Raw genomic sequence first — 26,646 nt, 5'->3', positions numbered from 1 at the left:
TCCCCTATTTAAATGTGTGAGTTGATGTGTGACATACAATTGACTAATAGTGACACTTCCTGACATGCAAAAGCTAGCAATGATGAAGAGGGGAATGTGGCAATGTCTGCAATTCCAGCCATCTGAACAACCAATAAATGTAAGGGCAACTATGAACTGCTACAATACATCAGATATGTAAGGGTACCAATCCGTAGGCGGGCCTCATGGTGGTTTGGGAATAAGAAATTGCCAATTCATTGCAGTGAGACAGTTGGTGGAGAGTTGCACCACAGCTGCAGACCCTAGACCCCAGCTCTCCTCATCAGCTATGTTGCAGATACAGAGCTGTAAGCTTGGCTGCAAAAGTTAAGCAAACACCTGTAACCCCCCAGGTAGCAAATATGCTTACTCAATTGATATGTTGTTGTTGCCAGTGTTCACTAATCAATGTGGCTCATGCAATATAGGGAGAGGCTGGTGAGGGGGTGTAAGTGGAGTGGGCCATGTGATTGGTCCACCCATGCAGGTACACATCCTGTGCAACGCTTTGCCTTACTGTGTCCGGTCTGAGCAGTGAGTGGGTGTCCACCCTGAGGCTATCGGTCTGCCGGCACTGCCATGTCGTAGATTTAGTGGTAAATGTAATGGGGCGACCCAGTGTCCCTCAGAACCTGGGTATATCTATGTTAAATATTACATTGCGATGTGAACATTACCGGCGCCATCTTGTCCCACTTAGGCCTCTGCAAGCGCGTAAGCGGCAGCCATTTTAGACGCTGTGGCCAGTTTCGTAACATTGCCGATCGCTTGCCGTCACCCCGCCCCCGCGATCATCCCCCATGCGCTGGCAGCCCCCAAGCACACATGCTAGAATCATAAAACCTCCTCAGCGCGACCCTGCCCTGGAGCTACTTCCCATGCCGAGCCCACATACCCTTTCATCCCTCGCGCATGAACAGGCCCTTCAATGATCTCCTCCCCTGCACCTGGCTGTTCGATCCGATCCCAGGCCATAACCTACCCCTGCGGATACCGTTTATTGCCCCGTACTGTAGGATTCCGCCTCTCATCAAAGGAGCCGGAATTAATCAACGCCCCAACCCCATGAGATCCGACCGATTGCGCATATTTCAGCTCCTGCCGGAATGCCCAGCTGCGCGATAGCCATCACCTGCTGGGACCAGGGGTGGGTACAGTACTGTTGATATGTGTGGGAACGGGCCTGAAGCGGGGATTCCAAAGATGGTTCACAATGCATCAAAGTAATGTCAGGAATGTGTTGCACTGTAATAAAGACATAAACCTGCGTATAAGAGGCCAGGCCTCCGAGAGGGCAGTTAGAGCACCTCGAAACGACACCCTGCTTGTCTGACCTGACGTGCTTTCCTTCGAAGAATAAATCCGTTTCCTGCTTTCCAATTCCCAGCGCCCGCCTCTTTATTTTTGATAATCTCGATTGAACGAGAGGCGACAAATGCCAAGCAGTGCTTGAGGATATCTGGGGAAAATCTGCTTCGTTCTTACAATTGGCGTCCCAACGCGGGGCCCATCAACGACACGTGGGGCCAGTGAGAGAGGTCCTAACGACGGAGTGAGCAACCGCAACGATTGGGAGAGCTCCTGCCCAATAGACCCTCGTCTGGCAGCCGATCATCCAAACTTCACTGATTCTGAACGGACCTCTCTCGAGTGATCTACGGTCTTGACTGGGATCCCACAGGAGTGCCGCGGCACATCGGAGAATAGAGGACGATCGGGCGCTGGAAGTGGAAGACAAAAAACAGTCCATACGGTCTGGGTAAGGTCGTGCAGCACGACTGTTTTGATTGATTGATTGATTGTTTGGAAAATACTAGTTATATTTATTTTGTTTGTTTAGCCTTCGTTGCTACTCGACGCATTTGGTTACTTATATTTATTGGTTCGTCTAGCCTTCGTTGCTATTCGACATATTGGTTCTCTTGAGATATTCTCTGTTTGCAAATAACGAAGAATAGAAATATTCTGTCTAGTCTTTGCAGGTAGTGAAGGATAGGTAGTGCGGACCTTTGTCCAACATTATTTGAGATCTTCACTTGTCCGATATACTTCATGCCTATCTTCTCCCCACTGATTGGAAATTGGTTCAACCCGGACCATTTATTAGAGGTAGATCATCCAGCTCCACTGGAAGGCACCCCTAATAAGGACATGTATGTTAGATATGGACTAGTCGCCGTAACTTACAGTAAACTATGGCATAAGAATACTAAGAAAGATCGAGAAAGTCAGTTGCCACTGATAGGATCTTTTGACCTCGCTAAAATTGAAGCGCTAGAAATAGCTCTTCGCAAAAATAGAACAACGCCAACCATGCTTGACAGTCTCGGCATGTGGCGCAAAGAAGCAACGCAACGTAAAAATACAGATAAAGCAAAAAGTGAGAAAGAACTACGTCAAGCAGCTCACTTAGCTGGTAAAAAGTTGGAAGAGGAAGTGAAGGAAAGAGAGAACGCAAAGAAAGAGCAAGAATCAGAAACCTCAGGTCAATGCCCTGTTAGAACATCCACAGCGCTTTACCCTGAACTACCATCAAAACAAAGGACGGACGATGATTTACTCCTAGGTCCCCCAATCATCTACATGCCTCCTCCTTATGCCCCTACCCACCCCTTAGTACAGCACCTAGAACCCCAGAACTTGACTGAAGGTAGTGCCGGGGCCTCGGTACCCACGGCTTCCGCGCCGACCGAGCCTCTTGTACTAAGCACCTCAGAAAAGGTAGAAACCCAAGAGAAAGAACCGGCAAGAATCCCCCGTTTGAGCACAACTGAGCGGGCCGGCACCGACAGAGTAGTAAAGACCTTAGTCGATAGGAAGGAAACCGAAGAGCATATCACAGACACATGTAGCTCGTACGTTGGCAATTACAAACGACATTTCGTCGTGCGTTTTTGTTATCACACCCTCACAGGGTACAAAGAAAAATATAAAGAAACAGGACCTGACCGTCTCATGACTCTATATAGGAAGGTGGACACAGGGGATGAGAGTTAATGTAATGTAACCGAACTCTTCTCCTACACTTTAGAAGTTTTCCGCCACCTCGTAGAACAGGGACGAATAGTTAAGAACGTCACTGAACCCCCGATAGAAAGAATTGATAATATGATGCCCATAAAAGAAGCTGCCCCCTACTGGGTTCCCCCGAGAGGATCGGGTACTAATGATGATATAAATCATCAGGACGCAAAAGGAAGAGTAGTATATAACTGGGTGTATCAGCCTTGGGATAGACAGGACATCCTGACGTTCCGCAAATCCTTGCCGGACTTGCGAAAGAATCCCACCGCGTTCTATACGGAACTAGGTACTGCTTTGGGATCGACAATCATGACCCTTGCCGATATTGACCTGTTCTTTGGGCTATGTCTGCCAGCTGACGTGTGGAAGCAAATCCGGAAAGTCAATCACACCGATCTGTTCGGACATACTTGGGAACAATTCGACAAACTAGATAAACAACGAAACCCCGGACAGAAACCGCTAAAAGAAATACTAGACCTCCCAGATAAAATTGTGCAAAAAGTAAAGACTCTCATCCCTAAGAAAAAGGTAGACTGGTCTATAGTGACAGCTTGCTGCCAAAAACCCCAAGAAGATGTTTCCAAATACTTCTCCCGGTTCGAAACTGTGTTTTCCGATTACAGTGGACAGGACATGACCACTGCGACCGGACACCACTTGTTCGTACAGAACTATGTTAAAGGTCTGTTACCAGAAGTTTCACAGAAATTGCAAACTAGAGAGAGCAGTTGGGCCGCCTTGAAGCCCGCGGCCATCCTTCAAATGGCTCAGTACTATGAACACCAAAAGAATGAAAACAATAGAGCTTCCGAAAGGAAAAAGAAGGATTTAAAAGAACGGGTTATGATAGCCCAATTACAAGGCGTGAGTATAGGGAAAGAGCAGTACAAGGGAGGTTATCAACAGAATACCCCTAGAACTCCACCGCCCGAAACTATGCACTCGCACCCTACGCTGGACGTAGAGACTTAGGCGAGAACCAATGTGCTTTTTGTAAAGAGTACGGGCATTGGAAGTCTCAATGTCCGGTCCTGTTAGAAATGAATAAGAACAAAGAAACAAGAGAACTAGCAAATGGACCGAGAAATAGAGGACGTGGATGAGGGTACACAAACGACGCTAGTGACGAAAAGCCGGGTAGAACGAATACCTTTGACCGTCCCCGACAGAATCAGTACCAACAGTCTGACTGCGACAACGCATACGACTACGCATAGGACTGCCAAGGGCAAGGGAGGGATCCAGTCGAGCTCTATGTTGACCAGCAAGGCCCTTATGTTACCGCAAAGGTCCTAGGCACGAAGTCTCCATTTCTGGTAGACACAGGAGCAACACGTAGTGCATTATCCAAACGACTGATTCCAAGGGCACCCTTGTCTGGCTCACACGTGACATCAATAGGATTTGATGGTACGCCCTCCACCAACCCTTTGTCCAAACCGATCCCTTTTGATCTTGAAGACAATATCATTGACACAACATTTCTCCTCTCCTCCAATACCCAGGATGCCAATTTGGGTCTTGACTTACTGAAGTATTTTCGAGCCACCATTAGATGCTCGCCCGACGGAGTCCGAGTTCTCCTATACGACAACCCTGGCCCACTCAGATCTTGCCCTCCACGACGCATGTACCCCATTGCTGACGCGGACACATCCTTACTTGATACCTTGCCATCGCACTTATGGGCGAAAGCTGACTCAGACGTAGGACGAATGATGATAGACCCAGTGCATGTGACTGTACAACAGGACGCAACCCTTCCAAAAGTACCCCAGTACAAAATATCACCAGAAGGCGAGAAGGCACTAATTGAAATAATACAGTCGCTAGTAGATGCAGATGTAGTAGAAGAAGTAGTTAGCAACCTCTGCAACAGCCCAATTCTACCGATCATCAAAATACAGGGAGAGGGAGATGAGAAAGCGTACCGCTTCATTATCGACCTACGAGAGGTCAACAAGATAGTCGTACCACAGTACCCTGTAGTCTCTGACATTACCACCATCCTGACCCTGATCCCGTCCACTGCCACCGCCTTCACTGTCATTGACCTCAAAAATGCCTTCTTCTCCATACCCATTCAGCCAGACAGTCGCTATCTCTTCGGATTTACCCTAAGATCCCGCTCATATAGATTCTGTTGAGCACCCCAGGGGTACACTGAAAGTCCGAGTATCTATAGCCAGGCACTCAAGAGACAGTTAGACGCAGTCCAGTTACCGGACGGAGTGGTGTTAATACAGTATGTCGATGATATCATTTTAGCAGCCGACACCACTCCGCTTGCAGTCACAGCCACCATCCAGCTCCTACACTTCCTTGCAGAGAATGGTCACAAAGTTTCCCAAAAAAGGTGCAGTTTTGTAAACCCCAAGTGACATATCTAGGACACCTCCTATCAAAGGAAGGAAGGAAACTCACACCTGATAGAATCCAGACTATCCTGGGTACTCCCGTCCCTAAGAACCAGAAGCAAGTCCGCTCTCTGGTAGGCCTCACCTCATTCTGTCGACAGTGGTTGCCGAACTTTAGTCTCATTGTTAAACCCCTGCTTTCCCTCCTAGCCAAAGATGTTCCCTTCCCCCTCCCTTGGACCCCTGAATGCCAGACCGCGTTCAAAGAATTGCGAGACGCCCTTTGTTCGGCACCCGTTCTAGGAACCCCAAACTACTCCAAACCATTCTCCCTTTTCACACACGAACGAGAGGGATGTGCATTATCTGTCCTAACCCAATCGATTGGCCCCAAACATCTTCCTTGCGCCTATTTCTCAGCCACTCTTGACCCTGCAGCCAGAGCATTACCAGCTTGCCTACGAGCTGTCGCAGCCGCAGCAGTCTCAATACGACAGAGTGAAGGAATTGTGCTTTCCAACCCCCTTACAGTGTTAGTCCCCCATGCTGTTGACACCCTCCTGAACCAAACCAAGACCCAACACCTGACTAGTGCACGACTGACCGGGTACGAGCTGACCCTATTGGCACCACACATCACTCTGAAACGATGCACCACTATGAACCCAGCAACCTTGTTACCACTGCCTGAAAACGACCCTAATGTAACTCCCCTACATAACTGTGTGACCCTCACCGACGAACAGACAAAGAGTAGAATAGACCTCCGAGACAATGCTTTCCCAGAACCTGACGGAGAACTATGGGTAGATGGCTCATGCATCAAACTCCCCGATGGCACCACAGAAGCCGCATATGACGTCACCACAGCCCGAACCATTATTGAAACAGCCCGAATTGCCCAGCGATCTGCACAGGTGGCAGAACTGATTGCCCTCACACGAGCAAGTATCTTAGCAGCAGGAACGACAGTAAACATTTACACGGACAGCCAGTATGCCTTCGGGGTGGTTCACCATTTCGGACTTCTTCGGAGGGAGAGAGGATTCCTCACCTCACATGGCACACCAATCTTACATGGAGATCTAGTCTCCGCCCTGACCGAAGCAGTCCTCTTCCCCAAACAACTAGCAGTAATGAAATGCCAAGCACATAAGGAAGTAACAGATATTGTAGGACAGGGAAATGCACTAGCTGACGTTACTGCCCGAACCACAGCTGAAAACAGAACGACGACACGGATGTATGTGACCAGGTCACGAGCAGAGAAATGGACAGATGCTAGGACCACTATTAGGGATATCCAACTGACGAGTACACCACACGAACTGACTGAATGGGCTTGGGTGGGACTAAAAGACGATGAAGGCTGCTGGAGAGCAAAAGACGAAGAAAAATGGCTGTTACCCATGTATATCTGATTCCCATACTGACTATGGCACACTTACCGGCACACAAAGGTTCCGCTCCCATGACCAAACTGATCACTAGAGTATGGCATAATGACAAGATAGCAGACTCAGCAAAACGCCTAATCCAGCAATGCATGATATGTCTGCAACACAATCCAGGGAAAGGGACAGTAGTACCCCGGGGAGGATTTGGAGTCCCCGACCATCCGTTTGAGGTCCTCCAAATGGATTACATACAGTTAGAGAGATGCCATGGACTGAAATACGTCCTAGTTATTGTATGTGCATTCAGCAAATGGGTAGAAGCTTACCCCACCCGCGACAACACCGCCACCACTACTGCAAAGGTGTTGTTAAAAGAGTTTTTCCCACGCTACGGCCTTTGCCGAATTTTATGGAGCGACAATGGCCCCCACTTCGTAGCCGAAGTTATCCAGCTCATATTGAAAGGGTTGGGAGTAAGACAAAAGTTCCACGCAGTTTTCCACCCCCAATCTGCAGGCCTGGTAGAAAGGCACAACGCCACACTAAAGCTGAAGCTAGCAAAGATAGTTGCCACCACAGGACTGAAATGGCCTGACGACCTCCCACTAGCATTGCTATCAATGCGTTCCACCCCAACCAGACACCACTTGACTCCGTACGAGGTTGTCTTTGGCCGGCCAATGAACATTTGGGCCGAGCCGAAGCCTACCTCCATCCACGATGTCCCGGACATCCTAATGTCTGATTACTTGCATAACCTTACCAAAGAACTAACTGTTATCCACCAACAGGTGCATCAAGCCATACCGGACGCATCCAGGGGCCCCGGACACGACATCAAACCTGGGGACTACATCCTGATAAAGAACTTTCAAAGAGCGAAGAGTCCGGAAACCAGGTGGACGGGCCCCTGGCAAGTCCTGATCACCACCCGAACTGCAGTTCGAGTGGAAGGGAAAAAGAATTGGCTGCACGCTCATCACTGTAGACGAATATCACCGACCCTGGCGGCGAATGAAAACGTGGACACCCAAGAAGAGCTCCTGAACAAAGACAAACCAGCCCTGGGTTGTTAGCCGGAATCAGGGACACTTGAGTTGGCAGAATTTCCCGATCCCACTGTGCCATCCAGAAAAGGGTACAACTTGCGACGAAAGGAGAGTGTCTCGACAAAAGCAGACCACTAACTAAGTCAAAAATCTCAGAGCGGTAGCTAACACTACAAAGGCTACCAGGAGAGACGCCAGACGAAGTATGTGGTCTTGCCAGTCATCGAGCCTCTTGAAGGTGATGGAAGATCCCGGACGACCGAAGACCTACCGCAAGGACCCCAAGACTGCCAAACCGCATAGCACAAAGACAATTGTACTTTTCATTGCATCCCTCATCTGCCTCTTGCTAATGGTCACAGTCTGGATCAGAGAAGAGAGCACTCCTGCTCACCAGACAATTTCACCCACTATGCAGCCCACCACCAAGAAAGAACATTACCTGGTCTCACTATCACCCCATCTCCGAGAATGATGCAAAGAATTTTGGAACAACTCCTTTGTACAACTGCTGCATCAACACAACCTTGCTGCCAATGCCACGAACTGTTGGATATGTGGGCTGCTTCCACATGCCACCGAACATTCCATTCCCTTCATCCTTTCACCCATCTCTGTTCATGGGTCCTGCCTTGCCTGGCTAATGCTCCTGCAAGAGAGCTAAAAGGACAATGCAACATCCGACGGAACAATCACCCAGTTCTACAACGAGTTCTGGCTGAACAGAACTGGACGAACATCTGCTCCCTTTTGTCCTCTGACCTCAAACACCACCTTTCAACTGAACATTCCAGAAAAAGAACGAATCGAAATGCAAGTGTTCAACAACCAAGCCAGACCCACCTTCTCATACCTACGGAAACGAACTGCCGCAACTCTGACTTTGGCCCTATCTGTGGTGAACATCTCAGGCCTTGTTTGCATTGAGGGCCATGGGACGAAAAGTGTGGGCCACAGCTCCTGCCCCATCAAAAGGACTCTGAACACTTGTTTCCTTCCCAGTATAAGAATTGGCTTGGTAGTTTGGTTTGCCCTGTTCCCATCATGCACTGGGACAGGAACAGACTAATTTGCATATAGCCAGGTTCTGAGCTGGGATGGTGCAGTGAGCTAAAAACGGTGATGGATTAAAACTGGAGAGGGGTTGGCCTAACGGCTAAGGCGTTCGACCTCGGACCTGGGGATCTGGGTTCGAGTCTCGGTAACGACGCCAAAAACCCCCTGTGATTCTGGGCGAATCACTTAATCTCCCTGTGCCTAAAAAAAAAAAAAAATGAAAGTGTGTCCTCATGTAACGTAATTGGTGCTATGTAAAGCGCTCTGATAACTGATTCGGTTCGGTTCTAGTTCGCGCTATATAAAATTCCCCCCAAAAAAAAAACATGATCTCTTGACTTGGTAAGAGTATTCTGCATCATTCAGAAACTCTGTCCATCACCACCCCCTTTTCCAAAATCGATTTTATCCACACTATGTGTGGGAGGGTATACTCAGACGTGAATCCCTTGCTCATTGCACCATCAGGATTCAAGCAAGCCGGGCCGACGAAGGCTGTGATGCCAGAAACCGGTCCCCGGAAGCTTGTTTCCTTCCCAGTATAAGAATTGGCTTGGTAGTTTGGTTTGCCCTGTTCCCATCATGCACTGGGACAGGAACAGACTCATTTGCATATAGCCAGGTTCTGAGCTGGGATGGTGCAGTGAGCTAAAAAACGGTGATGGATTAAAACCATGATCTCTTGACTTGGTAGGAGTATTCTGCATCATTCAGAAACTCTGTCCATCACCACCCCCTTTTCCAAAATTGAACAGAACTGGACGAACATCTGCTCCCTTTTGTCCTCTGACCTCAAACACCACCTTTCAACTGAACATTCCAGAAAAAGAACGAATCGAAATGCAAGTGTTCAACAACCAAGCCAGACCCACCTTCTCATACCTACGGAAACGAACTGCTGCAACTCTGACTGTGGCCCTATCTGTGGTGAACATCTCAGGCCTTGTTTGCATTGAGGGCCATGGGACGAAAAGTGTGGGCCACAGCTCCTGCCCCATCAAAAGGACTCTGAACACGGCCGATCCCCCTTCATTTGTTACATCACCAAATATGTATTTTGTCTGCGGTACAAAGGCCTACACCTGGTTCCCAAAAGGCTGGGGGGGCCCCTGCTACATCGCTTTTGTCCTTCCTCCAACATATGTGGCACCAGCAGCCTATCACAGACAGAAACGATCAAAGGACACGGAGCAAGCAGACTCCACCTCATCACAGTTCCTCGATGCTGCAAAAGCACTCATCCCTTTCTGGGGTCTGATGTCAAACTGTCGAGCCATCCGGCATCTGACCCAAGCAGCTGAAACAGCTTTGAACATCACGTCTGGCATCCTCGCTAACAACACAGATGAGCTGCAGGCGGTCCGCCTTGTAGCTTTACAAAACCGCCTTGTGCTCGACGTGGTACTGGCGGATCGTGGAGGAGCATGCCGCATCATCGGTGCCAGCTGTTGCACCTTCGTCACAGACTATTCACCTTCTGTCTATAAAGCAATAGAACACCTTCATACACTATCATCGGAAATCCATCAGGAACAAGAAGGCTGGACACTTGGAGGCTGGTTTTGGAACATTTTGAAAGACTGAAGCTGGAAACTGTTGATGATAATATTAGTGCCAGTTTTTGTACTATGTGGGTGCTGCCTGGGGATACAATGCATACCGCCTTTGTGCTCTCTTTGTGTGAATTCAATATGCCCTAAAACTTTGGACAATAAGTTCGAAAACATGAAAGCATTGTACGACAGAGAAATACACAATATCATGAACATTGACATAGATTAACAAGATGTCGTGGTATGTTCAAAGGAAGGACTGTTAAATATTAGATCGCGATGTGAACATTACCGGCGCCATCTTGTCCCACTTAGGCCTTTGCGTGCGCGTATGCGGCAGCCACTTTAGACGCTGTGGCCAGTTTCGTAACATTGCCGATCGCTTGCCGTCTTCCCGACCCCGCGATCATCCTCCATGCGCTGGCAGCCCCTAAGCACACATGCTAGAATCATAAAACCTCCTCAGCGCGACCCTGCCCTGGAGCCACTTCCCGTGCCGAGCCCACATACCCTTTCATCCCTCGCGCACGAACAGGCCCTTCAATGATCTCCTCCCCTGCACCTGGCTGTTCGATCCGATCCCAGGCCATAACCTACCCCTGCGGATACCGTTTATTGCCCAGTACTGTAGGATTCCGCCTTTCATCAAAGGAGCCGGAATTAATCAACGCCCCAACCCCATGAGATCTGACCGATTGCGCATATTTCAGCTCCTGCCGGAATGCCCAGCTGCGCGATAGCCATCACCTGCTGAGACCGGGGGTGGGTACAGTACTGTTGATATGTGTGGGAACGGGCCTGAAGCGGGGATTCCAAAGATGGTTCACAATGCATCAAAGTAATGTCAGGAATGTGTTGCACTGTAATAAAGACATAAACCTGTGTATAAGAGGCCTGGCCTCCGAAAGGGCAGCTAGAGCACCTCGAAACGACACCCTGCTTGTCTGACCTGATGTGCTTTCCTTCGAAGAAGAAATCCGTTTCCTGCTTTCCAATTTCCAGCGCCCGCCTCTTTATTTGTGATAATCTCGATTGACTAGAGGCCACAAACGCCAAACAGTGCTTGAGGATATCTGGGGAAAATCTGCTCCGTTCTTACATCTATTAAAGTAAAAAATGGTTCTATCAACCCGACAGAACCATTTTTTATGTCGTAGATTTGGGCTTGCACACAGGACAACTGTCCATTACCTTAGTTGCAATACCTGTGTACATGATATGCACTGCAAAGTTAAACATGTGTGTACAACTGTGTGTTGGGTAACATGGGGCATGTGTAGTAGGGATGGGCGTCAAATTCCGTTCCGCTCCTGGAAATTGCGATAATTTGACGTTTTCGCGTTCCGCGGAGAGCACGAAAATGCCAAAAAATCTGCGATCCGCAGCTTACAGGAAATATTTTTCATGCTCGCGCTGTAAAAATACATTCTCGCGTGTGCAATCGCCTTACCTGGAACCCCGCATTCGTCGACAAGTTTTCACGATCCGGTCGCGTGCTCCACAAGATGTTGGTATCCATTTGCGCTATCTCGCGCGAGTTCGTGCCCGCGATCACGTTATTCGTCTCGTGATCATGCATGAGATCTTGAACACGTCCTTCTCCACCGCGAGCGAGAGCGTGAGGATGCGAACACGTCATATCGAACGCGATAAGGAGCGAGAGAACCCGAACACGTCATTCTCCACCGCGAGCGAGAGCCTGAGGACACGAACAAGTCATATCCAACGCGACAGGGAGTGAGAGAACGTGAACACGTCATTTTGGACGCGCCATAGACATCCGGCGGAAGTAATGTGAAGCTCGAGAACTCGAACATGTAAAATTTTCAATCTGGAGAAGAATATCAGCTCTAGCAGCATAAAACCTTCTGCAAATGATGATTTGGATGAAAAAAAACTCCTCAGATTGACATTTGGCTGTCCTTTTTTGTGCAAGGAGTCTTGTTGTAAAATGGGGGGGAGGGAGGAAGTGCCACAGAATCTCCAACTTCCTGTTCCTGTCCAGCAGGCTCCTCCCAGTGCTTTGTCCATCTCCTGTTCATTCTGCCTTTGGATTTTGAGCTGGAAAGATCACTCTTTTTGTCTGCTGCATTATTGCCATTGGATTTGAGGATTTTTTAATTGGATATTTTACAAGTAAGTGGCTGTAGTGTCTGTTTGATTGGGGTATTGCAGTTGTTGCAACTACAATTTAATTTTGGTAACTATCATTCCTTTTTTTTTTAATTTTGTGGGTAGTAGTCAGCGGCCCAGAGCTAGTCTTGTTCTCATGGGTGGGTGCATGACGATGCAACTGTTCCTTTGGTGTTTTTTGAATGTATTTAATTTTCAAACATCATTTAGGGCATGGATGGCATTGGATTGAGTTGAGAAATGTTTTTTTGGGGTGGGCTTTCTGTTGTTGGGCCTGGCCATGTGGCTGGTGGCCATTTAGAAGCCTAGGCCTGCAAGCTTGTCTTGCCTTGTCTGCCAACAGGCCTGCTTTCATCCAGTAGACTCAGAGCAGATAGCCACACCTGCATTAAACAAGTGTTTCTGTGTGGTCTGTTGAATTTAGACATCATTTAGGGCATGGATGGCATTGGATTGAGTTGGGAAATGTGTTTTTTGAGGTGGGCTTTCTGTTGGTGGGCCTGGCCATGTGGCTGGTGGCCATTTTGAAGCCTAGGCCTGCAAGCTTGTCTGACCTTGTCTGCAACAGGCCTGCTTTCATCCAGTAGGCTCAGAGCAGGTATCCACAGCTGCATTAAACAAGTGTTTCTGTGTGGTCTGTTGAATTTAGACATCATTTAGGGCATGGATGGCATTGGATTGAGTTGGGAAATGTGTTTTTTTGGGTGGGCCTTCTGTTGTTGGGCCTGGCCATGTGGCTGGTGGCCATTTTGAAGTCTAGGCCTGCAAGCTTGTCTGGCCTTGTCTGCCAACAGGCCTGCTTTCATCCGGTAGGCTCAGAGCAGGTAGCCACAGCTGCATTAAACACGTGTTTCTGTGTGGTCTGTTGAATTTAGACATCATTTAGGGCATGGCATGGATGGCATTGGATTGAGTTGGGGAATGTGTGTTTTTGGGGTGGGCTTTCTGTTGCTGGGTGTCTTAAAGACATGCCTTTGTTGTGTGTGTCTGGTGTGTGTTGGTGTGCAATGCATGCACCCTGCAGACCTTTTTTGGGCCTGTGTATTTTAATTTTTGCATTTTATTGCATTAAAAAGGCAGAGCAGTGTACTTTAGCATGCATCCTTTCCCTGGCTTTTATAGGTCTTTTGTCAGCTCCTGGTGTTTCCCAGGCAACCTGCTTGTTGCTTGTGATTTGTGAGTGTCCATGTGGCCGGTGGCCTTTTGTTCTGTGGTAGGAGTTATTAGTGTCCTGCTTTTGCCATATAGGCCTGCATGGTTTTCCAATTGGCTTACTGCTTCCATCCATCCTCTTTGCCAGCAGCAGCTCCATCAATGATGTGATGCTCAAATAATTTTATGCCAAATAGGGTCCACCCCACTTCCATTACATTTTGTATTTTGGTGGTTCTTATTCTCTTTCCTATCCTTCCTGAGAGTGTAGTGGGTACACAGTAGTATAACATAGCCCTTGTTGACAAAGTCTCAGAAATGGCTAGACTATATCTTTTGTTTGTTTGTTTGTACTAGTACAGTAGTAACTGAACCACAACAACAAATGCAACATTTCACTGATGTTCTTCTCCTGACATATTTGCTTTTAGGTGCAAAAAAGCACGAGGAGGACGTGTCATCATCATCATCACCAGTTGTACTGCCAACCAGACAGAAGTCCTGCTGCGCATCACGTCCACGTGTGACCACAACTTGTACTCCTGCGTCCTGTCTGACATCTGAAGATGGCCCCAAAGAAAGGTACCAGGTCCAGTACCAAGAAAGTTGCAGGTGAGAAGAAGGAACAGTAAAAGCAAGTGCCACTAACCACGATTCTTTTTTGGGACCCAAAAAATTATGCCTGCAGCAGCGTTGTCCGGGAACCAAGCTGGGAGCAGCACCTCCGCACCAGCGGTCCAACCCCACCAACCTAGGCCCAAGCCCTTGAGTGTCGCAGAGGTAGCCAGTCTACTAACGGGCAGCGATGTCATTATCGCAAAGTAGTACACAATCAATGCAGGCAGAAACTCAGCAGATAAGTGTGCAGCAGCAGCCGCAACAGCAGCAGCTGCAAGAACAGCAGCAGCCGCAAGAACAGCAGCAGCAGCAAGAACAGCCGCTAGAACAGCAGCAGCCGCAATAACAGCAGCAGTCGCAAGAACAGCAGCAGCCGCAAGAACAGCTCACAATAGTAGTTGTTGCTCCGGAAGTAGGGGCATTTCAGGAAATCGAGCTTCCTGCAGACAAAGTTGAGCAAACCACTGTTTCGGAAGATCTATTGTCTTCCAGACCACCAGCAAGGAACAGGAGGCTTAGTCCATTATCTTCTTCTTCTTCAAGCCCCGTTTCTGATGATCGTGATGCCACTTGGCAGCCACCAGCTCACTCTGAGAGTGATGCACGCCACAAGACAATGCTTCTGAAAAGGAAGGTTCCAGAAAAACTTAGAGTTATGGAGGTAGATGTACAAGAGGGGGATGATGATGAAGACGAGCCAGTCATTACACACATCACTCCAGCCCCAAAGGGGATGGAGACCAACATTATCACCCTATCCAGAAAGGCTGCTGATGAGCGGGATGTAGCACGGATACCACCAACACAGGTTACATCACCACGACCTCCAGCTGTCATATTTTCAAAGGCCCGGCAGGGACCTACATCAGCTGAACCATCTCAGTAGGTAGTGGTAGTAGAAGTCACAGTGTAGCTGCACAGAGTCACATTCCAACCACACCCTCCAGTTCATCTGGTATTGAAAGTGGCACATCCAGCAGTGCCAGAAAGTTCTCCTCCCCAGTTTGGGACTTCTTTTCTGTTAGCACCAAGGAGGAGAACGTCGCTATATGCTCAATTTGTTGACAAGGTGTTTGGCGGGGTAGGCTTGGTACAAACTATGGTACCGGAGGCCAAGCAAGTCATCTCAGAATACCCATAAAAAAAGGAGGACCCCTCACAGAGTTATAAGGGACTGGGGGGAAGACAGTAGTTAAAGAACAAAAGATGTCCCGAATTGATGGACAGTATCGTCCTATTTATGTGTCAATATTAGGAGCAGCATACCATTATATCGGTGGGAAAGGCAAAGTTACACAAATGTATTTTAGTTATCAAAACAGTAACATCCAAAGAACAGTTGTAAATTCTTAACAGATTATAAGTAGTTCTTGAGGCAAAGGAAATTAAATCAATAAAACTTGTCAAAACATATATTGGTAAAAATGTGAGTTAAATTTATTCAACAATCAAGTTACAATTCATATAAAAAATATTGTTTAAAAAACATTTCACATTGATTAAAAAGATTACATGAAGTACATAATAAAACAAGAAGAATCAACAAGGTCGACGCGGCGTTTCGGCTTTCTTTTAGTACACCTTCATCAGGACTGATTCTAAACAAGTAAAACATTGAAAACACAAAGTTACCAGCCATTATTAGATTTGAACAAGTTTTGCCTCTTTTCAAGAACACTTCTACTTTCCCCATAGTTGCACTATTTTTTACAGAACATTGTAATACTGTTTTTTTATATTTATCTTCTTCTAAATATTCAGATTCTATGTTTTTTTACAAAAAAAAACTTGACATCTCAATATATCTTAGGAAACGATATTGTTTGCCTCTCCCTTGGACCTAAATCCAATGCTGTTCCCCTACAATATTAACACTACAACAGTGGTTTCTTATTTACACTTGCATACCTTATTCCAGGTGGTGCCCAACTGGAAAATGCTAGGTGGATCAGAAAGTCTTCTGGTCTCTTGAGCTGTTATCAGGTCACAGGATGCTTTTCTCAATTTGCAATGCCTGCTGTTTCTGAATAAGAGATTTAGGGATTATCAATACCATCCTAACTTGTCGCCGCTACAGTTGTCAGATTATATAGGGTCGGCGGTGTTCTCTTTACATACCTCCTCAGAGACGAGTGCCTACCAAGTTTCTTTGATGTCGTCTATATCTGTAGGTGTGAATTATCTCATTTCTGCAAGTAAAAGGTTGGGATTTACCTAACTTGCTAGGTTTCTAAAAGAACGTCCCCACATGTTATTAGGTAATATATTATGATACACCTATTACCTGTTTGTAGGATATAATCCTGTTTGTATATCTGCCAGGAGGAGCCACCGTTTTTACATGGGTTATATGGACTCTTCTTCCTACAGGGTTAAAATTAATATTCTAATGACGATTGTTCACATTTTTACCCTCAAGTTCTAATAATATGATTATGTTCCCATCTTTCACTCACCATGGGAGCTGTATGACCAATCGTTGCAGTCTGGAGCCTCTTTTCACTTGGGACAGCCTTGCGCAGAGGATCGATCATGTATTCGGGGTTGACCTCACGAATTTTTTGTACACTGTAAAGGTATTTAATAAGAGTAGTTTGTATTATTTATGGTTCTGAAAAGTACCCGGTAGGCTCAATTCTGTTCTTAGTACCCTATCTCACTATTTTAATCGAGTCAGGGTTGAAGACTTCCTCATTCCATCTCCATTCCCTGGTGTATCTGTCTCCCCGGTGTGGTTTTTAGGACTAATGTTAGCCTATAGGGGCCTTGCCTCTCTCTATAGCCCAATTCCCTGATATAACACATTGTCAAAGCTGCCTTCAGCATATATTCATAATGTCGGTACCTCTCAATGAGGTGACATAGGTAATCTAGCACATTTTCCCGCTACTCGGATATTGCTCGCCAGTGTATATTGCAAGTCCGCTTCACTGTCTGTATTGCTATTCTAGGAGCCCGTAACATATTCCTAAGGTTTTCCTTATGTAGCTTACCTTCAATACTAGGTACGGCCTCCCTGCTCCTATCTCCTGGCAGTTCTTCTGCGTGTTGTTCACTCAATCTCCAACGGTGGAAAAAAGGAAATGGTCAAAGTCGTTTGTTCCGGGTTTATATGCGAACATTGCTCTGATTGGGCGCCTTTATCCTATGGACTAATTGGTCCAAAATTGTCCAATCGGGGTGAAGTCGCTACGGTTACCGAACGCATGTGTTCGCTTTTTCCCATTGGGTCATTATATTTTGAATGAATACTCTCATTGGCTGCTATCTGTAATGCGTTACCCAGGAGATGTCAACACGTATCGTGTGTGATTTCCTTCCCTCATTTAAGGAAATCTCTCGCATCTTCTTCACTCGTGTTACCCCCTCGTTTCGCAGGCCGCGTCGCTGCGCTATCTGCATAGTAACATTACCATTGTTAATACATGTTTAGATATTATCTTTTAATTCTGTTGTCACATTGCTAAATATAGGGCTTAACACGGTTTATTTTCATTCGGTGCGGTGCCGCTCCGACTTTATTTCTTGAGATGTTCCCATTACTTGATAATTTTTTCCCAATCCTCTCTTGAGTTTAAACCAACTCTTACACTGTTAAAGGTGGACATATAAAATTGCTCCCTTCTTTTCCTCTTGTTTTCCAAATTGCCACCTCTCTTGCTGCCTGTAATTTTCTCAAGTCCACACCACTTTAAATCCTCAATTTGATGACCGGCCGTCCGCCAGTGGTCGGTCAGTGGTGCTCCTACTTTGTTCGTTCTTAATGCTGATCGGTGCTCATTGAGCCGTAACCTAATCTCCCTGGATGTCTCACCTACATATGATTTGTGACAGGGAGATTGGATCAAATAAATTAAGTTTTTAGTCCTACAGTTGATGAAGCTTTTGATATTTGTTGATCTATCATTCACTGTAATTTTGTTGCCTTTATTGATACTGGCACAATTAACACATCCCAGACAGGGGTGTGTGCCCGTTGGTAGGGGGGTTTCATTTATAGTCAGTTGGGAATTTCTGGCTTTTTCTCTGTACGTGTGAACAAGAGAGTTCCTGATGGTTTTATTTCTCCTATATGAGAAAATAGGCTTGGGAATTGGAATGTCTGTTTTATCCACCACCAAGTGCCAATTCCTGTTTATGATATTCTTGACTTTATGGCTTACTTGTGAAAAGTTAGTCACAAACATAAGAGTGAGGTTTTTTGATTCCTCCTATACTAGTACAGATTCGGAGGGAGAACAAATGAATGATAAAAATAGGAGTGGGGAATCGAACAAACAGCAACCAGTTATGAAAGAAGGTTTGTCTTTTTTAGACAAACGCAACCAAACATTTGGCCAACAACGAGGGAGAGGGAGAGGCCGCAACAACTACAACCAACAAGCACAATATACACAAGCCCAACACCCTCAACGTCCAAGAACCAGGAGTCAGAAACAATGGGATTAAACAATACCCAAAAAGCAGCTGTGATAAACTTATCAGATCATCAGTTAACCCCCATTGAGACCAAACTACTCGAAAAAGGCCTTGGGTATGCGGTCTGTTCCCATGTAGATAGATACGCCCTTGAAAGGGACTTACAGAATCTTTTTAGAAAAATAAGACTTCAAATCTTTTTCGATGGCAAAGAAAAATTACTTGTACCCAATAAGTCAGGGCTCAAAAATAAATCCACTTGTACTCCGTCACTTAATGTAGTACACAAAGATGTAGAGGCCTTCGAGAGATCTGTAGATAAGAGCGTAGACAACCTTCTGAAACAAAAGATTTGGACACCCTTTAATTTGAGTAAGGAAGAAAAAAGAGCACTTGAACTCCTCGAACAAGATGAAACACTGAAAGTCAAACCAGCGGACAAAGGGGGTAGTATTGTGCTTATGAACAGCAATGATTACAACAATAGGATGCTCAAGCTTTTGGAAAAGAGGGAACATTATAGAAAGTCTAGTAGGGATGAGTGGAATACCCTGAAGGAAGAAATAGGGAGAATGTTAAGACTCGCTAAAGATGAGGATATAATATGTGAGGAAGAATTTGCTTTTATGATGAACACAGATCCTTTGATTCCGGCATTGTACGGCCTACCAAAGGTACATAAAGACCTTGTAGACCCCCCCATGAGACCAATAGTATCGTGCATAGGATCACTCACTGAACCTCTCAGTAAGTATGTGGAGGTTTTTTTGCAACCCTTAGTACAACAACAAAAAGCTTATATCAAGGATACCACCTCTATGATTAAAAAAGTAGAAGGGCTGAGGTTCAACCAGGATACACAAGTGTTAGTGACTCTTGATATCGAAGCACTGTACACGAATATCCCCCAGGACAGTACTATTGAGATCATGGAAGAGATCTTAAGTGGGAACCAACAGGATCTTTCAGATCATCAAACATTTATTATAGACTGCATCACATTGATCCTCAAAAATAAAATTTTTCTGTTCAATGATGATTTTTTTAGACAAGTAAAGGGGACCAGCATGGGGGCTACATGTGCCCCAAGTCTGGCCTGCCTATATGTCTCCAGATTTGAAGACAAACACATCTATAATCCATCGGCCCCATTCTATGAGAACATCTCTGAATGGGGTCGATATATAGATGACATATTTTTTATATGGACAGGAGACATGGACTCTCTAAAAGACTTCCTACTTTGGCTCAATTTGGGCGATGATAATCTCAAATTCACATCACACACCAGTAAACACTATGTGGAATTCCTGGACATTATCATCAAGCAGACAGAGGGTTACCTCACTGTCGAACTATATACAAAGCCCACAGATAGGAATAGCATGCTGCATTTCGACAGCAACCACCCAGCATCGCAGAAGAAGAATATCCCATTTGGACAATTCCTGCGGCTGAAAAGAAATTGCACCTCCATGCAAGATTTTGAAACACATGCAGCAACTCTGAAAATTAAATTCACAGACAGAGGTTACCCCAAAAGGATGATCAGGCATGCCTACAAACGGGCCAAATATTTCAATAGAGACAACCTGTTTGTGACAAAAAATGATACCCAGAAAAGTCAACAACCTATTATGTTTGTGACTAACTTTTCACAAGTAAGCCATAAAGTCAAGAATATCATAAACAGGAATTGGCACTTGGTGGTGGATAAAACAGACATTCCAATTCCCAAGCCTATTTTCTCATATAGGAGAAATAAAACCATCAGGAACTCTCTTGTTCACACGTACAGAGAAAAAGCCAGAAATTCCCAACTGACTATAAATGAAACCCCCCTACCAACGGGCACACACCCCTGTCTGGGATGTGTTAATTGTGCCAGTATCATCAAAGGCAACAAAATTACAGTGAATGATAGATCAACAAATATCAAAAGCTTCATCAACTGTAGGACTAAAAACTTAATTTATTTGATCCAATGTCCCTGTCACAAATCATATGTAGGTGAGACATCCAGGGAGATTAGGTTACGGCTTAATGAGCACCGATCAGCATTAAGAACGAACAAAGTAGGAGCACCACTGACCGACCACTGGCGGACGGCCGGTCATCAAATTGAGGATTTAAAGTGGTGTGGACTTGAGAAAATTACAGGCAGCAAGAGAGGTGGCAATTTGGAAAACAAGAGGAAAAGAAGGGAGCAATTTTATATGTCCACCTTTAACAGTGTAAGAGTTGGTTTATACTCAAGAGAGGATTGGGAAAAAATTATCAAGTAATGGGAACATCTCAAGAAATAAAGTCGGAGCGGCACCGCACCGAATGAAAATAAACCGTGTTAAGCCCTATATTTAGCAATGTGACAACAGAATTAAAAGATAATATCTAAACATGTATTAACAATGGTAATGTTACTATGCAGATAGCGCAGCGACGCGGCCTGCGAAACGAGGGGGTAACACGAGTGAAGAAGATGCGAGAGATTTCCTTAAATGAGGGAAGGAAATCACACACGATACGTGTTGACATCTCCTGGGTAACGCATTACAGATAGCAGCCAATGAGAGTATTCATTCAAAATATAATGACCCAATGGGAAAAAGCGAACACATGCGTTCGGTAACCGTAGCGACTTCACCCCGATTGGACAATTTTGGACCAATTAGTCCATAGGATAAAGGCGCCCAATCAGAGCAATGTTCGCATATAAACCCGGAACAAACGACTTTGACCATTTCCTTTTTTCCACCGTTGGAGATTGAGTGAACAACACGCGGAAGAACTGCCAGGAGATAGGAGCAGGGAGGCCGTACCTAGTATTGAAGGTAAGCTACATAAGGAAAACCTTAGGAATACGTTACGGGCTCCTAGAATAGCAATACAGACAGTGAAGCGGACTTGCAATATACACTGGCGAGCAATATCCGAGTAGCGGGAAAATGTGCTAGATTACCTATGTCACCTCATTGAGAGGTACCGACATTATGAATATATGCTGAAGGCAGCTTTGACAATGTGTTATATCAGGGAATTGGGCTATAGAGAGAGGCAAGGCCCCTATAGGCTAACATTAGTCCTAAAAACCACACCGGGGAGACAGATACACCAGGGAATGGAGATGGAATGAGGAAGTCTTCAACCCTGACTCGATTAAAATAGTGAGATAGGGTACTAAGAACAGAATTGAGCCTACAGGGTACTTTTCAGAACCATAAATAATACAAACTACTCTTATTAAATACCTTTACAGTGTACAAAAAATTCGTGAGGTCAACCCCGAATACATGATCGATCCTCTGCGCAAGGCTGTCCCAAGTGAAAAGAGGCTCCAGACTGCAACGATTGGTCATACAGCTCCCATGGTGAGTGAAAGATGGGAACATAATCATATTATTAGAACTTGAGGGTAAAAATGTGAACAATCGTCATTAGAATATTAATTTTAACCCTGTAGGAAGAAGAGTCCATATAACCCATGTAAAAACGGTGGCTCCTCCTGGCAGATATACAAACAGGATTATATCCTACAAACAGGTAATAGGTGTATCATAATATATTACCTAATAACATGTGGGGACGTTCTTTTAGAAACCTAGCAAGTTAGGTAAATCCCAACCTTTTACTTGCAGAAATGAGATAATTCACACCTACAGGTATAGACGACATCAAAGAAACTTGGTAGGCACTCGTCTCTGAGGAGGTATGTAAAGAGAACACCGCCGACCCTATATAATCTGACAACTGTAGCGGCGACAAGTTAGGATGGTATTGATAATCCCTAAATCTCTTATTCAGAAACAGCAGGCATTGCAAATTGAGAAAAGCATCCTGTGACCTGATAACAGCTCAAGAGTCCATAAGACTTTCTGATCCACCTAGCGTTTTCCAGTTGGGCACCACCTGGAATAAGGTATGCAAGTGTAAATAAGAAACCACTGTTGTAGTGTTAATATTGTAGGGGAACAGCATTGGATTTAGGTCCAAGGGAGAGGCAAACAATATCGTTTCCTAAGATATATTGAGATGTCAAGTTTTTTCTATGTTTTTTTTTTTGTAAAAAAACATAGAATCTGAATATTTAGAAGAAGATAAATATAAAAAAACAGTATTACAATGTTCTGTAAAAAATAGTGCAACTATGGGGAAAAGTAGAAGTGTTCTTGAAAAGAGGCAAAACTTGTTCAAATCTAAAAATGGCTGGTAACTTTGTGTTTTCAATGTTTTACTTGTTTAGAATCAGTCCTGATGAAGGTGTACTAAAAGAAAGCCGAAACGCCGCGTCGACCTTGTTGATTCTTCTTGTTTTATTATGTACTTCATGTAATCTTTTTAATCAATGTGAAATGTTTTTTAAACAATATTTTTGATATGAATTGTAACTTGATTGTGGAATAAATTTAACTCACATTTTTACCAATATATGTTTTGACAAGTTTTATTGATTTAATTTCCTTTGCCTCAAGAACTACTTATAATCTGTTAAGAATTTACAACTGTTCTTTGGATGTTACTGTTTTGATAACTAAAATACATTTGTGTAACTTTGCCTTTCCCACCGATATAATGGTATGCTGCTCCTAATATTGACACATAAATAGGACGATACTGTCCATCAATTCGGGACATCTTTTGTTCTTTAACTAATCTCAGAATACCCCACACTATCATGTGGGAGAATCACCTATTTCACTTAAAAGAAAGTAAAAAAAACTCAACCCATTGAAGTTGGACATGAAGAATCAGGGGGCGATATTATTGCGGTGGAAGGTGAAGAAGAGGGAGGCATTTCTAGCCCTGTCCCCAGTAGTGTAGTGGTACCGCCCACATCCTCCTCAGAAACATCTCAGTGGCACCGCTGTAAGAGCATTACTCAGAGTCAGGCTGAGACACCAAGGCGACCGAGTACTGCAATGAGACAAAGTGCGTCGTTGAGCCTAAGTGGGTTAATGAAAACAACAGCACCACAAAGGACAGCCTACCATTGAGAGCATGCTTAGGTTGGAGGGGCAGTTTCCAATGCAACCACCCAATGGCACGGTTGTTCAATGCGAAGCTGGCTAAAATGTTAGCGCTGGACCTTCTCCCTTTTTCATTTGTGGAAGGGGTGGGTTTCCTTGAATTTGTGTCAGCCATCTGCCCTAAATGGAAGGTTCCCAGCCAGTCCTATTTCGCAAGAATTGCTGTTCTGGCACTACATCATGATGTCCTGGAATTGGTTGGACAAGCTTTGCAGCAGAGTGCTGTTCACAATATCCACCTCAAAAAATCAATTGGGGGGGAAAGGATCACTTGTCCTGAGTAACCAGGGTTTTGTAATCTAATCGTTTTTGGTTCCAATAAAAAAACCCTCATTCACGTACCAAGGCTAGAATGGCGGTGTATCTTGATTCCCCGCCTTTGTGTTAGCAACGTGACAGCATCATCATCGGGTTTAGTTGTATGCTTCCTCCACCCGGAGGTAAACCACTGGTTAGTGCAGTAGTGATTAGAGATTTTAATGAGTGGGGTGTTTCAATAAAAAGGCTTATATGTCCAGTGAAAATGAATTTTAATGAATGCTGGAGTAAAAGCCTGTTTAAAAAGATGTGGCGTGTGTAGGAAGCTGTATTTAGGGGGCTTCCGCATTTACTATTGTCCGTAAAAAGGTCAACATGTTTCAGCCATTGGTTGCCCTTAAGGGGTCAGGTAGGCTTTCTTCAGGACCTAGTAACTATAGTGAATAAAAAGAAATAGAAAAAATTTGAGAAAATGACCTTATTTTGTAGGTTAATCCTGGAGAATTGTTCAGATTGCGAAAAGGCCTTAAAGTACTTTGTGGTGATCGTTTTGACACCTCCTCGGGCGTTCTGAGAGCGCAGTACTGCTTCCGGGATCTGAAAAGCAGAGGCAGCACAAGTCCTGTAGGACCTGTACAGGAGCAGATACTGCGCTCTCAGCCAAAGAATATGCACTCATTTCCGCCATTCTTTTAAAGCTCGGAAGCAGCTAAGGATCATTCAACGTGACTATAAAATGCCAGTCAAAGCACTCATCCAGGAGGTGGCAACATGTTGGAACTCAAAGTATTACATACTTGATTGTCTGTTTGAGCAGTACAGGCCACTCAATGAATATGTCATGCAAAGACTGGATGCTACTGTGAAAGGCATGACCCTTCAGATGGACCAATGGTGCCTAGTTAAATGCCTGACTGGCATGCTTAGTCCTTTTGAGGTCTTCACACGTGAAGGCAGCAAGGAGGACTGTACAATGGGCCAAGCTATCCCATTATTGCAAATGCTAGAGCATCAGCTGAAGAAGGTGTCTGAATCATACAAAGGTGTAGAGGAACAAAAAGAAGCCTATGACTTGGTGGAGAGCTTAGCCTGTCGCTTAGCTGAAAATACAAGGGTGCAAAATAATATTTTGTCACAAGAACATTATATTTGTGACACAATTCTGGATCCACAGGCAAAATTGGCACTGAAGACATTAATTCCTTTTTCAGAGATGGATGTTGCCCGCTACAAAACTTGGATAGCTGAGGCAGCGAGTAAGTTATAAAAGGAACAGCTGCTAATTAAAGCCCGCTAGATAAACCCACAAGAAGTACTGTAGCAGGGCATCCGGCATCAAGTGCAACTTCGTTTGTTACACGTTGAACACTCCTTTCCTTAAGCTGGGCATGGCCCCTGATGGGGTAACGGTTGTCCGCAACCATAGCTTGTTCTGGCAGTAGATGGTGGTTTGCTGGGCTCCAACTTCTTGGCTGATTTGCCAGATGCCACGGCGTTAACGGGCTCCGGCTTTACCTGGTGTTGTAACGCTGCTTCCATGTGTGCCGCACACACCTTCAACAACTCCTTGGATCTTTTCATCTTCAACATGTCCGCCACTGACATCCCAGGAACCTGAAGTATCTGTTCTCTCAATTTTACAGACGCGCAGCCCTGGATAAATCGCACCCGTATCTCGTCATCAGCATCGGGCAGCATCCACGTACTTGCCATTTCCAATCCTGGCGTAAAAAGTGTCGACTTACTCTTCAGGGAGCTGCCTCACTTGCCTTAGTAGGAAACGTTCATAATCGGGGTTAGCGAGTGGCTCAATATGTGCCATCAGGGCTGCCTTTAACGTAGCATAAGTGTGAGGAGGGCCTGCCTCTGTCATCGACCACCCCAGCTTGAGGATCGCCGCACCACCAAGATGCAGTAGCATGGGACGCCGCCGCTCAACCTGCAGACCCACTTCCGCAAAGTATGTTTCCAGTCGGTCTACCCAATCTTTCCAGTTGGCCGCTTGCGCAGACGGCCAACCTTCCATCAGGAACGGTTCAATGGGCTGTATGGTGGCCATTTTGCAGGTGACATGCAGGTCCTTGGGGTCTGTAGCTAATTACGCAAAATGCAGAACGGTGTGGCTGGGGAGCCAAACGCACGAGACCAATTGCCCCTCCGGTGCTTCTCTACAGGCGCAATATGCTTTATGTGCTTCCAGAGTCTCACTCTGTATCTTCCTCCAGTTGCTTAAATTCGCCCTTTGCGAAAATTGGCCAAAGAATGCTTCTTTTGTGGAGGCAGGATTACCACCCAAGCAGACACAGGAGCACAGTTCTAACAGGCAATGGACAGGTGCAGGGGAGAGGATCACCGCTGCGGTGGGCCGGGCTGAAGGAACTGCGGTGCACGGAGGCGGAGGTCTCACCTTCCTAAAGGTGCATGAAATGTCTACAATGGCACCGCCAGCAGCCACACAGGGCAAGTACCGGCACCTTCTCAGGCAGAGACTGCAGAAGGCAGGCGCAGGGCACAGTGCCTTAGGTAAGAGCAGGGGACGAAGCACTCCCTCGTTGCCAGTTGTTGGATGCTCACATTGGTCA

Source organism: Lissotriton helveticus, chromosome 4_1 (genome assembly GCF_964261635.1).
Source record: "Lissotriton helveticus chromosome 4_1, aLisHel1.1, whole genome shotgun sequence".
NCBI lineage: Eukaryota > Metazoa > Chordata > Amphibia > Caudata > Salamandridae > Lissotriton > Lissotriton helveticus.
Note: the sequence above shows the minus strand (reverse complement) of the source record.